The sequence below is a fragment of the Camellia sinensis genome, chromosome 13 (genome assembly GCF_055761805.1).
Source record: "Camellia sinensis isolate YWXY chromosome 13, ASM5576180v1, whole genome shotgun sequence".
Lineage (NCBI taxonomy): Eukaryota > Viridiplantae > Streptophyta > Magnoliopsida > Ericales > Theaceae > Camellia > Camellia sinensis.
In genome coordinates this window covers 149,093,614-149,111,113 of record NC_138973.1, presented here as the reverse complement: position 1 = coordinate 149,111,113, position 17,500 = coordinate 149,093,614, and positions in this window count along the sequence as shown.

Genomic DNA, 17,500 nt, shown 5'->3' with positions numbered 1-17,500 from the left:
CCATGCCACGGCCTCGGCCTCGGCCTCGGCCCGCATGCCTTGCTACGGCGTCGCCCAACATGCCACGCCACGGCCTCGGCCCGCAGGCCTTGCTACAGCGTCGCCCAACATGCAATGCCACGGCCTCGGCCCGCATGCCATGCCAGGGCCTCGGCCCGCATGCCATGCCACGGCCTCGGCCCGCATGCCTTGCTACGGCGTTGCCCAACATGCCATGCCATGGCCTCGGCCCGCATGCCTTGCCACCGCATTGCCCAGCATGCCATGCCACCGCGTTGCCCGGCGTGCCATGCCTTAGCCTTGGCCAACATGCCGAGCCACGGCCTCGGCCCGCATGTCTTGCCACGGCGTTGCCAAACATGCCATGCCACGGCCTCGGCCCGCATGACATGCCACGGCCTTGGCCCGCATGCCTTGCTACGGCGTCGCCCAACATGCCATGCCACGGCCTCGGCCCGCATGCCTTGCCACGGCCTCGGCCCGCATGCCTTGCTACGGCGTTGCCCAACATGCCATGCCACGGCCTCGGCCCGCATGCCTTGCCACCGCGTTGCCCAGCATGCCATGCCACCGCGTTGCCCGGCGTGCCATGCCTTAGCCTTGGCCAACATGTGGAGCCACGGCCTCGGCCCGCATGACATGCCACGGCCTCGGCCCGCATGCCTTGCCACGGCGTTGCCCAACATGCCATGCCACGGCCTCGGCCCGCATGCCATGCCATGCCACGGCCCGCATGTCTTGCCACGGCGTTGCCAAACATGCCATGCCACGGCCTCGACCCGCATGCCATGCCACGGCGTCGCCCAACATGCCATGCCACGGCCACGGCCCGCATGCCATGCCACGGCCTCGGCCCGCATGCCATGCCACGCCACGGCCTCGGCCCGCATGCCTTGCTACGGCGTTGCCCAACATGCCATGCCACGGCCTCGGCCCGCATGCCTTGCCACCGCGTTGCCCAGCATGCCACGCCACCGCGTTGCCCAGCGTGCCATGCCTTAGCCTTGGCCAACATGTCGAGCCACGGCCTCGGCCCGCATGCCATGCCAAGCCACGGCCCGCATGTCTTGCCACGCCGTTGCCAAACATGCCATGACACGGACTCAGCCCGCATGCCATGCCACGGCCACGGCCCGCATGACATGCCACGGCCTCGGCCCGCATGCCTTGCGACGGCATCGCCCAACATGCAATGCCACGGCCTCGGCCCGCATGACATGCCACGGCCTCGGCCCGCGTGCCTTGCCACGACGTCGCCCAACTTGCCATGCCACGGCCTCGGCCCGCATGCCATGCCACGGCCTCGGCTCGTATGACATGCCACGGCCTCGGCCCGCATGTGTTGCTACGGGGTCGCCCAACAAGCCATGCCACGGCCTCGGCCCGCATGCCATGCCACGGCCTCGGCCCGCATGACATGCCATGGCCTCGGCCCGCATGCCTTGCTACGGGGTCGCCCAACATGCCATGCCACGGCCTCGGCCTGCATGCCATGCCACGGCCTCGGCCCGCATGCCTTGCTACGACGTTGCCCAACAAGCCATGCCACGGCCCCGGCCCGCATGCCTTGCCACCGCGTTGCCCAGCATGCCATGCCACCGCGTTGCCCGGCGTGCCATGCCTTAGCCTTGGCCAACATGTCGTGCCACGGCCTCGGCCCGCAAGCCATGCCATGCCACGGCCCGCATGTCTTGCCACGGCGTTGCCAAACATGCCACGCCACGGCCTCGGTCCGCCTGACATGCCAAGGCCTCGGACCGCATGCCTTGCTACGGCGTCGCCCAACTTGCCATGCCACGGCCTCGCCCCGCATGCCTTGCTACGACGTTGCCCAACATGCCATGCCACGGCCCCGGCCCGCATGCCTTGCCACCGCGTTGCCCAGCATGCCATGCCACCGCGTTGCCCGGTGTGCCATGCCTTTGCCTTGGCCAACATGTCGTGCCACGGCCTCGGCCCGTTTGCCATGCCATGCCACGGCCCGCATGTCTTGCCACGGCGTTGCCAAACATGCCATGCCACGGCCTCGGCCCGCATGCCTTGCGACGGCGTCGCCCAACATGCCATGCCACGGCCTCGGCCCGCTTGCCATGCCACGGCCTCGGCCCGCATGACATGCCACGGCCTCGGCCCGCATGACATGCCACGGCCTCGGCCCGCATGCCTTGCTACGACGTCGCCCAACTTGCCATGCCACGGCCTCGGCCCGCATGCCATGCCACGGCCTCGGCCCGCATGCCTTGCTACGGCGTCGCCCAACATGCCATGCCACGGCCTCGGCCCGCATGCCATGCCACGGCCTCGGCCCGCATGCCTTGCCACGGCCTCGGCCACCATGCCATGCCACGGCCTCAGCCCGCATGCCATGCCACGGCCTCGGCCCGCATGACATGCCACGGCCTCAGCCCGCATGCCTTGCTACGGCGTCGGCCAACATGCCATGCCACGGCCTCGGCCTGCATGCCCTTCTACGGCGTTGCCCAACATGCCATGCCACGGCCTCGGCCCGCATGCCTTGCCACTGCGTTGCCCAGCATGCCATGCCACCGCGTTGCCCGGCGTGCCACGCCTTAGCCTTGGCCAACATGTCGAGCCACGGCCTCGGCCCGCATGCCATGCCATGCCACGGCCCGCATGTCTTGCCACGGCGTTGCCAAACATGCCATGACACGGACTCGGCCCGCATGCCATGCCACGGCCACGGCCCGCATGACATGCCACGGCCTCGGCCCGCATGCCTTGCGACGGCGTCGCCCAACATGCAATGCCACGGCCTCGGCCCGAATGACATGCCACGGCCTCGGCCCGCATGCCTTGCCACGACGTCGCCCAACTTGCCATGCCACGGCCTTGGCCCGCATGCCATGCCACGGCCTCGGCTCGCATGACATGCCACGGCCTCGGCCCGCATGCCTTGCTACGGGGTCGCCCAACATGCCATGCCACGGCTTCGGCCCGCATCCATGCCACGGCTTCGGCCCGCATGCCATGCCACGGCCTCGGCCCGCATGACATGCCACGGCCTCGGCCCGCATGCCTTGCTACGGGGTCGCCCAACATGCCATGCCACGGCCTGAGCCCGCATGCCATGCCACAGCCTCGGCCCGCATGACATGCCACGGCCTCGGACCGCATGCCTTGCGACGGCGTCGCCCAACATGCCATGCCACGGCCTCGGCCCGCATGCCATGCCACGGCCTCGGCCCGCATGCCTTGCTACGACGTTGCCCAACAACCCATGCCACGGCCCCGGCCCGCATGCCTTGCCACCGCGTTGCCCAGCATGCCATGCCACCGCGTTGCCCGGCGTGCCATGCCTTAGCCTTGGCCAATATGTCGTGCCACGGCCTCGGCCCGTAAGCCATGCCATGCCACGGCCCGCATGTCTTGCCACGGCGTTGCCAAACATGCCACGCCACGGCCCCGGCCCGCATGACATGCCAAGGGCTCGGACCGCATGCCTTGCTACGGAGTCGCCCAACTTGCCATGCTACGGCCTCGGCCCGCATGCCTTGCTACGATGTTGGCCAACATGCCATGCCACGGCCCCGGCCCGCATGCCTTGCCACCGCGTTGCCCAGCATGCCATGCCACCGCGTTGCCCGGCATGCCATGCCTTTGCCTTGGCCAACATGTCGTGCCACGGCCTCGGCCCGTATGCCATGCCATGCCACGGCCCGCATGTCTTGCCACGGCGTTGCCAAACATGCCATGCCACGGCCTCGGCCCGCATGCCTTGCGACGGCGTCGCCCAACATGCCATGCCACGGCCTCGGCCCGCATGCCATGCCACGGCCTCGGCCCGCATGACATGCCACGGCCTCGGCCCGCATGCCTTGCTACGACGTGGCCCAACTTGCCAGGCCACGGCCTCAGCCCGCATGCCATGCCACGGCCTCGGCGCGCATGACATGCCACGGCCTCGGCCCGCATGCCTTGCTGCGGCGTCGCCCAACATGCCATGGCACGGCCTCGGCCCGCATGACATGCCACGGCCTCGGACCGCATGCCTTGCTCCGGCGTCGCCCAACATGCCATGCCACGGCCTCGGCCCGCATGCCATGCCACGGCCTCGGCCCGCGTGCCTTGCTACGACGTTGCCCAACATGCCACGCCACGGCCCCGGCCCGCATTCCTTGCCACCGCGTTGCCCAGCATGCCATGCAACCGCGTTGCCCGGCGTGCCATGCCTTAGCCTTGGCCAACTTGTCGTGCCACGGCCTCGGCCCGCATGCCTTGCTACGGCGTCGCCCAACATGCCATGCCACGGCCTCGGCCCGCATGCCATGCCACGACCTCGGCCCGCATGCCTTGCTATGGCGTCGCCCAACATGCCATGCCACGGCCTCGGCCCGCATGCCATGCCACGGCTTCGGCCCGCATGCCAGGCCACGGCCTCGGCCCGCGTGACATGCCACGGCCTCGGCCCGCATGCCTTGCCACGACGTCGCCCACCTTGCCATGCCACGGCCTCGGCCCGCATGCCATGCCACGGCCTCGGCCCGCATGCCATGCCACGGCCTCGGCCCGCATGCCTTGCTACGGCGTCGCCCAACATGCCATGCCACGGCCTCGGCCCGCATGCCATGCCACGGCCTCGACCCGCATGCCTTGCCACGGCCTCGGCCAACATGCCATGCCACGGCCTCGGCCCGCATGCCTTGCCACTGCGTTACCCAGCATGCCATGCCACCGCGTTGCCCGGCGTGCAATGCCTTAGCCTTGGGCAACATGTCATGCCACGGCCTCGGCCCGCATGCCACGCCATGCCACGGCCCGCATGTCTTGCCACGGCGTTGCCAAACATGTCATGCCACGGCCTCGGCCCGCATGACATGCCACGGCCTCGGCCCGCATGCCTTGCAACGGCGTCGTCCAACATTCCATGCCACGGCCTCGGCCCGCATGCCATGCCACGGCCTCGGCCCGCATGCCTTGCCACGACGTCACCCAACTTGCCATGCCACGGCCTCAGCCCGCATGCCATGCCACGGCCTCGGCCCGCATGACATGGCACGGCCTCGGACCGCATGCCTTGCTACGGCGTCGCCCAACTTGCCACGCCACGGCCTCGGCCCGCATGGCTTGCTTCGGCGTTGCCCAACATGCCATGCCACGGCCCCGGCCCGCATGCCTTGCCACCGCGTTGCCCAGCGTGCCATGCCTTAGCCTTGGCCAACATGTCGTGCCACGGCCTCGGCCCGCATGCCATGCCATGCCACGGCCCGCATGTCTTGCAACGGCGTTGCCAAACATGCCATGCCACGGACTCGGCCCGCATGACATGCCACGGCCTCGGCCCGCATGCCTTGCAACGGCGTCGCCCAACATGCCATGCCACGGCCTCGGCCCGCATGACATGCCACGGCCTCGGCCCGCAAGCCTTGCTACGACGTCGCCCAACGTGCCATGCCACGGCCTCGGCCCGCATGACATGCCACGGCCTCGGACCGCATGCCTTGCTACGGCGTCGCCCAACATGCCATGCCACGGCCTCGGCCCGCATGACATGCCACGGCCTCGGCCCGCAAGCCTTGCTACGACGTCGCCCAACGTGCCATGCCACGGCCTCGGCCCGCATGACATGCCACGGCCTCGGACCGCATGCCTTGCTACGGCGTCGCCCAACATGCCATGCCACGGCCTCGGCCTGCATGCCATGCCAAGGCCTCGGCCCGCATGCCTTGCTACGACGTTGCCCAACATGCCAAGCCACGGCCCCGGCCCGCATGCCTTGCCACCGCGTTGCCCAGCATGCCATGCCACCGCGTTGCCCGGCGTGCCATGCCTTAGCCTTGGCCAACATGTCGTGCCACGGCCTCGGCCCGCGTGCCATGCCATGCCACGCCACGGCCCGCATGTCTTGCCACGGCGTTGCCAAACATGCCATGCCACGGCCTCGGCCCGCACGACAAGCCACGGCCTCGGCCCGCATGCCTTGCTACGGCGTCGCCCAACATGGCATGCCACGGCCTCGGCCCGCATGCCATGCCACGGCCTCGGCCCGCATGCCCTTCTACGGCGTTGCCCAACATGCCATGCCACGGCCTCGGCCCGCATGCCTTGCCACCGCGTTGCCCAGCATGCCATGCCACCGCGATGCCCAGCGTGCCATGCCTTAGCCTTGGCCAACATGTCGTGCCACGGCCTCGACCCGCATGCCATGCCATGCCACGGCCCGCATGTCTTGCTACGGCGTTGCCAAACATGCCATGCCACGGCCTCGGCCCGCATGCCTTGCTACGGCGTCGCCCAACAGGCCATGCGACGGCCTCGGCCCGCATGCCTTGCTACGGCGTCGCCCAACTTGCCATGCCACGGCCTCGACCCGCATGCCATGCCACGGCCTCGGCCCACACGACAAGCCACGGCCTCGGCCCGCATGCCTTGCTACGGCGTCGCCCAACATGCCATGCCACGGCCTCGGCCCGCATGCCATGCCACGGCCTCGGCCCGCATGCCCTTCAACGGCATTGCCCAACATGCCATGCCTCGGCCTCGGCCCGCATGCCTTGCCACCGCGTTGCCCAGCAAGCCATGCCACCGCGATGCCCGGCGTGCCATGCCTTAACCTTGGCCAACATGTCGTGCCACAGCCTCGGCCCGCATGCCTTGCTACGGCGTCGCCCAACGTGCCATGCCACGGCGTCGACCCGCATGCCATGCCACGGCCTCGGCCCGCACGACAAGCCACGGCCTCGGCCCGCATGCCTTGCTAAGGCGTCGCCCAACATGCCATGCCACGGCCTCGGCCCGCATGCCCTTCTACGGCGTTGCCCAACATGCCATGCCACAGCCTCGGCCCGCAAGCCTTGCCACCACGTTGCCCAGCATGCCATGCCACCGCGATGCCCGGCGTGCCATGCCTTAGCCTTGGCCAACATGTCGTGCCACGGCCTCGGCCCGCATGCCATGCCACGGACGGCCTCTGCCCGCATGTCTTGCCACGGCGTTGCCCAACATGCCATGCCACGGCCTCGGCCCCCATGCCTTGCCACCGCGCTGCCCAGCATGCCAATGCACCGCGTTGCCCGGCGTGCCATGCCTTAGCCTTGGCCAACATGCCACGCCACGGTCTCGGCCCGCATGGCTTGCCAGGGCGTTGCCCAACATGCCATGCCACGGCCTCGGCCTCGGCCCGCATGCCATGCCACGGCCTCGGCCCGCATGTCTTGCCACGGCGTTGCCCAACATGCCATGCCATGCCACGCCATGGCCTCGGCCCGCATGCCATGCCATGCCACGGCCTCGGCCCGCATGCCATGCCACGGCCTCGGCCCGCATGCCTTGCCACGGCCTCGGCCCGCATGCCATGCCACGGCCTCGGCCCGCATGCCTTGCCACGGCGTTGCCCAGCATGCCATGCCACCGCGTTGCCCAGCGGGCCGTGCCACGGCCTCGGCCCGCATGCCATGCCATGCCACGGCCTCGACCCGCATGCCTTGCGACTGCCTTGGCCAGTGTGCCATGCCTTAGCCTTGGCCAACATGCCATGCCACTGCCTTGGCCAGCATGTCGTGCCACCGCCACGGCCAGCATGCCATGCCGGTCCGTTGCCCAGCATGCCACGGCCGTGGCGGCATGGCAAGCCACAGCCTCGGCCAGCAAGCCATGCCACGGCCTCGGCCAGCATGCCATGGCACTGTCTTGGTCAGCATGCCATGCCACGACACCGCCTTGTCCAGCATGCCGTACCGCAGCGTTGGCCAGCATGCCTTGGCCGGCATGCCATGCCAATGCCTTGGGCCAAGATGGCGTGCCACGGGCTGGGCCATGCCGGTCCGTTGCCCGGCATGCCACGGCCTCGGCCAGCATGCCATGCCCCGGCCTCGCCCAGCATGCCATGCTATGGCACCGCCTTATGCAGCGTTGGCCAGCATGCCTTGGCCGGCATGCCATGCCAATGCCTTGGGCCAACATGGCGTGCCACGGGCTGGGCGAGCATGGCATGCCACGGGCTGGGCGAGCATGCCACGCCACGGCCTTGGCTAGCAGCAAGGCATGCCACGGCCTCGGCGAGCATGCCATGCCATGCCAAGGCCAAGGCCAAGGCCAAGGCCAAGGCCAAGGCCAAGGCCAAGGCCAAAGCCAAGGCCAAGGCCAAGGCAGTGGGCAAGGCCAAGTCCCTGTGCAAGGCATGGCCAAGGCCAAGGCCAAGGCCAAGGCCACGGGCAAAGGCCAAGGCCAAGGCCATGGCATGCCACCGCCTCGATCGATCTTTTTGAACATGATTCTTTTATAATCTTACCCAAACCGTGCAACACAATTAAAAATGCACTACAATCAATTTTAAATGTCATTCCCTATTTTTTTGCAATTTTTCTGGAGCTTTTCGAATTTTTAAAGCCCTTATTTGGCATAAAAAAATCAAAATAAAATAAAAAAAATGAAAAAAATAATTTAATAATTTCTATAATTACTAGTGAATCATCCTTTAATTATGGGAATTTTTCCATAATTTTTTGACCATTTTTATTATTTTTTATTAATTTTTAAGTATTAATATCGAAATAAATTAAAATAAAATATTTTCGGTAAAAAAATATTTTTTTTAATTTTGTTTATGGTGTATTAAATTATTTCCTACAACTTTCATGTTGAAAGTTTTGACAAAAAACCATTACTTTAAAAAAAAACCCCATTATGACTCCTCGAACATGGTTGATGTTTCCTCCTGCCAGATTCAAAAGGGCTTAACAGGCTATTATAAGGGGGGGGCACCTCCCTTGCCCAGGGCAAGGCAGTGGCAGGTACGCCCCATGTTGGGCGCGACCTGGGCTGCGGCCTTGGGTTACATGCACTGCGGCTCGACCGCGGCCTGGGCTGCGGCCTTGGGCGGCTCGGCCGCGGCCTTGGGCGGCCTGGACCGCGGCCCTGGGCGGCCTTGCGCGGCCTGGGCGCGGCCTTGGGCAGCTCGGGCACGGCCTTGGGCGGCCTGGACGCGGCCTTGTGCGGCCTGGGCGCGGCCTTGGGAGACTCGGGCGCGGCCTTCGGCGGCCTGGCCGCGGCCTTGCGCGGCCTGGGCGCGGCCTTGGGGGCGGCCTTGGGCAGCATGGCGTGGCATGCGCGCGGGCGTGGGCGGCCTGGCAAGCGCGCGGCATGGGCAGCACGGCATGGCATGCGCACGGCCTGGGCGGCCTGGCATGCAGCCGGCCTGGCATGCCCGCGGCGAGGGCAGCACGACATGGCATGCGCACGGCCTGGGCGGCCTGGCATGCAGCCGGCCTGGCATGCCCGCGGCGTGGGCAGCACGGCATGGCATGCGCACGGCCTGGGCGGCCTGGCATGCAGCCGGCCAGCGCAGCCTGGCCTGGCATGCCCGCGGCGTGGGCAGCGTGGCCTGTGCGAATACCGCGCGCGAGGTCTTTTGACCACGGTGCGCGTGTTGCGCGCATGGTCGCGCACGCCTTTGCATGCCTTCGCACGCAACGCACGTCTAGTGATAAGAACCGCAACCAAGGCAGCCCAGCCCCAAGGCCAAGGCCAGCAGCATGGCATGCCACGGCGAAGGCAGCACAGCCAAAGCCAGCAGCATGCCATGCCAAGGCCAAGGCCAGCAGGATGCCATGCCACGGCCAAGGCAGCCCACCCAAAGCCAGCAGCATGCCATGCCAAGGCCAAGGCCAGCAGCATGCCATGCCACGGCCAAGGCAGGCCAGCCAAAGCCAGCAGCATGCCATGCCATGGCCAAGGCCAGCAGCATGCCATGCCACGGCCAAGGCAGCCCAGCCAATGCCAGCAGCATGCCATGCCAAGGCCAAGGCCAGCAGCATGCCATGCCACGGCCAAGGCAGCCCAGCCAAAGCCAGCAGCATGCCATGCCAAGGCCTAGGCCAGCAGCATGCCATGCCACGGCCAAGGCAGCCCAGCCCAAGCCAGCATCATGCCATGCCATGGCCAAGGCCAGCAGCATGCCATGCCACGGCCAAGGCAGCCCAGCCAAAGCCAGCAGCATGCCATGACAAGGCCAAGGCCAGCAGCATGCCATGCCACGGCCAAGGCAGCCCAGCCAAAGCCAGCAGGATGCCATGCCAAGGCCTAGGACAGCAGCATGCCATGCCACGGCCAAGGCAGCCCAGCCCAAGCCAGCAGCATTCCATGCCATGGCCAAGGCCAGCAGCATGCCATGCCACGGCCAAGGCAGCCCAGCCAAAGCCAGCAGCATGCCATGCCAAGGCCAAGGCCAGCAGCATGCCATGCCACTTCCAAAGGAGGCCAGCCAAAGCCAGCAGCATGCCATGCCAAGGCCAAGGCCAGCCGCATGCGAGGCCACAGCCAAGGCAGCCCAGCCAAAGCAAGCCGCATGCCATGCCAAGGCCAAGGCCAGCAGCATGCCACGCCACGGCCAAGGCAGCCCAGCCAAAGCCAGCAGCATGCCATGCCAAGGCCAAGGCCAGCAGAATGCCATGCCACGGCCAAGGCAGGCCAGCCAAAGCCAGCAGCATGCCATGCCATGGCCAAGGCCAGCAGCATGCCATGCCACGGCCAAGGCAGCCCAGCCAAAGCCAGGAGCATGCCATGCCAAGGCCTAGGCCAGCAGCATGCCATGCCACGGCCAAGGCAGCCCAGCCCAAGCCAGCAGCATGCCATGCCATGGCCAAGGCCAGCAGCATGCCATGCCACGGCCAAAGCAGCCCAGCCAAAGCCAACAGCATGCAATGCCAAGGCCAAGGCCAGCGGCATGCCATGCCACGGCCAGGGCACCCCAGCCAGAGCCAGCAGCATGCCATGCCAAGGCAAAGGCCAGCCCCATGCCATGCCACGGCCAAGGCAGCCCAACCCAAGCCAGCAGCATGCCATGCCATGGCCAAGGCCAGCAGCATGGCATGCCACGGCGAAGGCAGCCTAGCCAAAGCCAGCAGCATGCCATGCCAAGGCCAAGGCCAGCAGCATGCCATGCCACGGCCAAGGCAGCCCAGCCAAAGCCAGCAGCATGCCATGCCAAGGCCAAGGCCAGCAGCATGCCATGCCACGGCCAAGGCAGGCCAGCCAAAGCCAGCAGCATGCCATGCCACGGCCAAGGCCAGCAGCCCAGCCAAAGCCAGCAGCATGCCAAGCCAAGGCCAAGGCCAGTAGCATGCCATGCCACGGCCAAGGCAGCCCAGCCAAAGCCAGCAGCATGCCATGCCACGGCCAAGGCAGGTTAGCCAAAGCCAGCAGCATGCCATGCCATGGCCAAGGCCAGCAGCATGCCATGCCACGGCCAAGGCAGCCCAGCCCAAGCCAGCAGCATGCCATGCCAAGGCCAAGGCCAGCAGCATGCCATGCCACGGCCAAGGCAGCCCAGCCAAAGCCAGCAGCATGCCATGCCAAGGCCTAGGCCAGCAGCATGCCATGCCACGGCCAAGGCAGCACAACCCAAGACAGCAGCATGCCATGCCATGGCCAAGGCCAGCAGCATGCCATGTACCGGCCAAGGCAACCCAGCCAAAGCCAGCAGCATGCCATGCCAAGGCCAAGGCCAGCGGCATGCCATGCCACGGCCAAGGCAGCCCAGCCAAAGCCAGCAGCATGCCATGCCACGGCCAAGGCAACCCAGCCCAAGCCAGCAGCATGCCATGCCATGGCCAAGGCCAGCAGCATGCCATGCCACGGCCAAGGCAGCCCAGCCAAAGCCAGCAGCATGCCATGCCAAGGCCAAGGCCAGCAGCATGCCATGCCACGGCTAAGGCAGGCCAGCCAAAGCCAGCAGCATGCCACGCCAAGGCCAAGGCCAGCCGCATGCGATGCCACGGCCAAGGCAGCCCAGCCAAAGCCAGCAGCATGCCATGCCAAGGCCAAGGCCAGCAGCATGCCATGCCACGGCCAAGGCAGCCCAGCCAAAGCCAGCAGCATGCCATGCCATGGCCAAGGCCAGCAGCATGCCATGCCACGGCCAAGGCAGCCCAGCCAAAGCCAGCAGCATGCCATGCCAAGGCCATGGCCAGCAGCATGCCATGCCACGGCCAAGGCAGCCCAGCCAAAGCCAGCAGCATGCCATGCCAAGGCCAAGGCCAGCAGCATGCCATGCCATGACCAAGGCAGGCCAGCCAAAGCCAGCAGCATGCCATGCCATGGCCAAGGCCAGCAGCATGACATGCCACGGCCAAGACAGCCCAGCCAAAGCCAGCAGCATGCCATGCCAAGGCCAAGGCCAGCAGCATGCCATGCCACGACCAAGGCAGCCCAGCCAAAGCCAGCAGCATGCCATGCCAAGGCTAGGCCAGCAGCATGCCATGCCACGGCCAAGGCAGCCCAGCCAAAGCCAGCAGCATGCCATGCCATGGCCAAGGCCAGCAGCATGACATGCCACGGCCAAGACAGCCCAGCCAAAGCCAGCAGCATGCCATGCCAAGGCCAAGGCCAGCAGCATGCCATGCCACGACCAAGGCAGCCCAGCCAAAGCCAGCAGCATGCCATGCCAAGGCCTAGGCCAGCAGCATGCCATGCCACGGCCAAGGCAGCCCAGCCCAAGCCAGCAGCATGCCATGCCATGGCCAAGGCCAGCAGCATGCCATGCCACGGCCAAGGCAGCCCAGCCAAAGCCAGCAGCATGCCATGCCAAGGCCAAGGCCAGCAGCATGCGATGCCACGGCCAAGGCAGCCCAGCCAAAGCCAGCAGCATGCCATGCCAAGGCCAAGGCCAGCAGCATGCCATGCCACGGCCAAGGCAGCCCAGCCAAAGCCAGCAGCATGCCATGCCAAGGCCAAGGCCAGCCGCATGCCATGCCACGGCCAAGGCAGCCCAGCCCAAGCCAGCAGCATGCCATGCCATGGCCAAGGCCAACAGCATGCCATGCCACGGCCAAGGCAGCCCAGCCAAAGCCAGCAGCATGCCATGCCAAGGCCAAGGCCAGCAGCATGCCATGCCACGGCCAAGGCAGCCCAGCCAAAGCCAGCAGCATGCCATGCCAAGGCCTAGGCCAGCAGCATGCCATGCCACGGCCAAGGCAGCCCAGCCCAAGCCAGCAGCATGCCATGCCATGGCCAAGGCCAGCAGCATGCCATGCCACGGCCAAGGCAGCCCAGCCAAATCCAGCAGCATGCCAGGGCATGGCCAAGGCCAGCAGCATGCCATGCCACGGCCAAGGCAGGAGAGCCAAAGCCAGCAGCATGCCACGCCAAGGCCAAGGCCAGCCGCATGCGATGCCACGGCCAAGGCAGCCCAGCCAAAGCCCGCAGCATGCCATGCCAAGGCCAAGGCCAGCAGCATGCCATGCCATGGCCAAGGCCAGCAGCATGCCATGCCACGGCCAAGGCAGCCCAGCCAAAGCCAGCAGCATGCCATGCCAAGGCCAAGGTCAGCAGCATGCCATGCCACGGCCAAGGCAGCCCAGCCAAAGCCAGCAGCATGCCATGCCAAGGCCAAGGCCAGCAGCATGCCATTCCACGGCCAAGGCAGCCCAGCCAAAGCCAGCAGCATGCCATGCCATGGCCAAGGCCAGCAGCATGCCATGCCACGGCCAAGGCAGCCCAGCCAAAGCCAGCAGCATGCCATGCCAAGGCCAAGGCCAGCAGCATGCCATGCCACGGCCAAGGCAGCCCAGCCAAAGCCAGCAGCATGCCATGCCAAGGCCAAGGCCAGCAGCATGCCATGCCACGGCCAAGGCAGCCCAGCCAAAGCCAGCAGCATGCCATGCCAAGGCCAAGGCCAGCAGCATGCCATGCCACGGCCAAGGCAGCCCAGCCAAAGCCAGCAGCATGCCATGCCAAGGCCAAGGCCAGCACCATGCCATGCCACGGCCAAGGCAGCCCAGCCAAACCCAGTAGCATGCCATGCCAAGGCCTAGGCCAGCAGCATGCCATGCCCCGGCCAAGGCAGCCATGCCAAAGCCAGCAGCATGCCATGCCAAGGCCGAGGCCAGCAGAACACCATGCCACGGCCAAGGCAGCCCAGCCAAAGCCAGCAGGATGCCATGCCAAGGCCAAGGCCAGCAGGATGCCATGCCACGGCCAAGGCAGCCCAGCCAAAGCCAGCAGCATGCCAAGCCAAGGCCAAGGCCAGGAGCATGCCATGCCACGACCAAGGCAGCCCAGCCAAAGCCAGCAGCATGCCACGCCACGGCCAAGGCCAGCAGCATGCCTTGCCACGGCCAAGGCAGCCTAGCCAAAGCCAGCAGCATGCCATGCCAAGGCCAAGGCCACGGCCAAGGCAGGCCAGCCAAAGCCAGCAGCATGCCATGCCAAGGCCAAGGCCAGCAGCATGCCATGCCGCGGCGAAGGTAGCCCAGCCAAAGCCAGCAGCATGCCATGCCAAGGCCAAGGCCAGCAGCATGCCATGCCACGGCCAAGGCAGCCCAGCCAAAGCCAGCAGTATGCCATGCCAAGGCCAAGGCCAACAGCAAGCCATGCCACGGCCAAGGCAGGCCAGCCAAAGCCAGCAGCTTGCCATGCCAAGGCCAAGGCCAGCAGCATGCCATGCCACGGCCAAGGCCAGCAGCATGCCATTCCAAGGCCAAGGCCAAGGCCAAGGCAGCCCATCCGAAGCCAGCAACATTCCATGCCAAGGCCAACGCAGCCCAGCCAAAGCCAGCAGCATGCCATGCCAAGGCCAAGGCCAGCCGTATGTCTTGCCACGGCCTTGTCCCGCAGCGTGGCGTGCCTTGGCCTTGGGCTAGAACATCGCATGCCACGCCCTTGGCAAGCAATCATGTCCCTCGTGTAATTGCCATTTGGTTTGGCTTTGACTTACGTATATGTTGCCTTGCGAAATGCATGTCCCTCGGGTAATAGCCGTTTGGTTGCCTTTGACTTGCGAACACGTTGCTAGTGCTTTCCCCAGTGGAAGCTTGTTGGGAAAAGTATGTCCCTCGGAAGTTGCCTGTTGCGTTTGTTATTTGCATTCGAGCTATCCGATGCTTGCTCGGTTTCTCTAAGAGTTTTTGCACGTTCGTCGGGCTTTCTAATTATTTATTTACTCATAAAAATTATAATAAAATAAATAAAAAATAAAAAAATAATTAAAAAAATTACTATAATTACTAGTGCCTCATCTTATAATTGTTGGAATTTTTCTAGAATTTTTTGAGTATTTTTAGTAATTTTTATTATTTTTTAAGTATTAAAATCGAAATAAATTAAAATAAAATATTTCCGGTGGCCAAATATTTTTTTATAATTTTTTTTATGGTGAATTAAATTATTTTTCTACAACTTTCATGTTGAAAGTTTTGGCAAAAAACCATTACTTTTTAAAAAAAACCCCATTATGACTCCTCGAACATGGTTGATGTTTCCTCCTGCCAGATTGAAAAGGGCTTAACAGGCTATTATAAGGGGGGGGGCACCTCCCTTAAGGCTGGCCAGCATGGCCAGGCCACAGGCCACGCCTATGCCTAGGCGGGCGCTTGGCACATGCCATCGCTTGGCTTGTGGCATCGAAACTACATAGCCAAGCACGGGATGCGTCGAGTGGCGGCCCGCGGTGGTGGCGGTGGCACGTTGGCCTAGGCCAGCATGCCATGCCACAGCCTTGGCCAGCAACATGGCATGCCAAAGCCTTTGCCAGCAGCATACCATGCCCTAGCCTTGGCAAGCATGTCATGCCACGGCCTTAGCCAGCAGCATGCCATGCCCCGGCCTTGGCCAGCAGCATGCCATGCCCCGGCCTTGGCCAGCATGTCATGCCACGGCCTTGGCCAGCAGCATGTCATGCCACGGCCTTGGCCAGCAGCATGCCATGCCAAAGCCTTGGCCAGCAGCATGCCATGCCCCGGCCTTGGCAAGCTTGTCATGCCACGGCCATGGCCAGCAGCGTGCCATGCCCCGGCCTTGGCCAGCAGCGTGCCATGCCCCGGCCTTGGCCAGCAGCGTGCCATGCCACGGCCTTGGCCAGCAGCTTGCCATGCCCCGGCCTTGGCCAACATGTCATGCCACGGGCTTGGCCAGCAGCATGCCATGCCACGGCCTTGCCCAGCAACATGGCATGCCAAAGCCTTGGCCAGCAGCATGCCATGCCGCGGCCTTGGCCGGCAGCATGCCATGCCGCGGCCTTGGCCGGCAGCATGCCATGCCATGCCACGGCCTCGGCCATCAGCATGCCTTGCCACGTCCTCGGCCATCAGCATGCCTTGCCACGGCCTCGGCCAGCAGCATGTCATGCCACGGCCTTGGCAAGCATGCCAAGCCACGGCCTTGGCAAGCATGCCATGTCCCTCGGGTAATTGTACAAGTTGCCTTGCGAAATGCATGTCCCTCGGTTAAATTGCCATTTGGTTGGCTTTGGCGTGCGAACGAGTTGCCTGTGCTTTCCTTGTGGAAGCTTGTTACGAGAAGTATGTCCCTCGAAAGTTGCCTGTTGCGTTTGTTATTTGCATTCGCGCCAACCGGTGCTTGCTCGGCTTCTCTAAATGTTTTCGTGCGTTCGTCGGGCTTCTTAGTCCTTCGGGGGGTGATTCGTTTTGGGGGGCTGGTGCATAGTGTACGTCGTGGCGCGTGAGTTGTGCTTGGTTTGTGCGAGTTGGACGGATCCCTGCCTGTGCAGCGAACTCCATTGGCGCATTCCTCCATGTCCCTCGGGTGATGCCTTTAGGTTGTCTTCGACTTGCCTTGGGGTTGCCTGCGCTTCCCTAGTGGAAGGTGCGTTGCGAAAAGCGTGTCCCTCGGGCAATTGCCATTTGGTTGGCTTTGACGTTCGAACGAGTTGCCTATGCTTTCCTAGTGGAAGCTTGTTGCGAAAAGTATGTCCCTCGAAAGTTGCCTGTTGCGCTTGTTATTTGCATTCGCGCTAACCGGTGCGTGCTCGGCCTCTCTAAATGTTTTCGCGCGTTCGTCGGGCTTCTTAGTCCTTCGGGGGGTGATTCGTTTTGGGGGGCTGGTGCACAATGTACGTCGTGGCGCGTGAGTTGTGTTCGGTTTGTGCGAGTTGGACGGATCCCTGCCTGTGCAGCGAACTCCACTGGTGCATTCCTCCATGTCCCTCGGGTGATCGCCTTTAGGTTGTCTTCGACTCGCCTTCGGGTTGTCTGTGCTTCCCTAGTGGAAGGTGCCTTGCGAGAAGCATGTCCCTCGAGTAATTGCCATTTGGTTGGCTTTGACGTTCGAACGAGTTGCTTGTGCTTTCCTAGTGGAAGCTTGTTGCGAAAAGTATGTCCCTCGAAAGTTGCCTGTTGCGCTTGTTATTTGCGTTCGCGCTAACCGGTGCTTGCTCGGCCTCTCTAAATGTTTTCGCGCGTTCGTCGGGCTTCTTGGTCCTTCGGGGGGTGATTCGTTTTGGGGGGCTGGTGCATAGTGTACGTCGTGGCGCGTGAGTTGTGTTCGGTTTGTGCGAGTTGGACGAATACCTGCCTGTGCAGCGAACTCCACTGGTGCATTCCTCCATGTCCCTCGGGTAAATGCCTTAAGGTTGTCTTCGACTCGCCTTCGAGTTGCCTGCTCTTCCCTAGTGGAAGGTGCCTTGCGAAAAGCGTGTCCCTCGGTTAATTGCCATTTGGATGGCTTTGACTTACGAGCGAGTTGCCTGCGGTTTCCCAGTGGAAGGTTGTCGTGAAAGTTATGTCCCCCGGAAGTTGCCTGTTGCCCT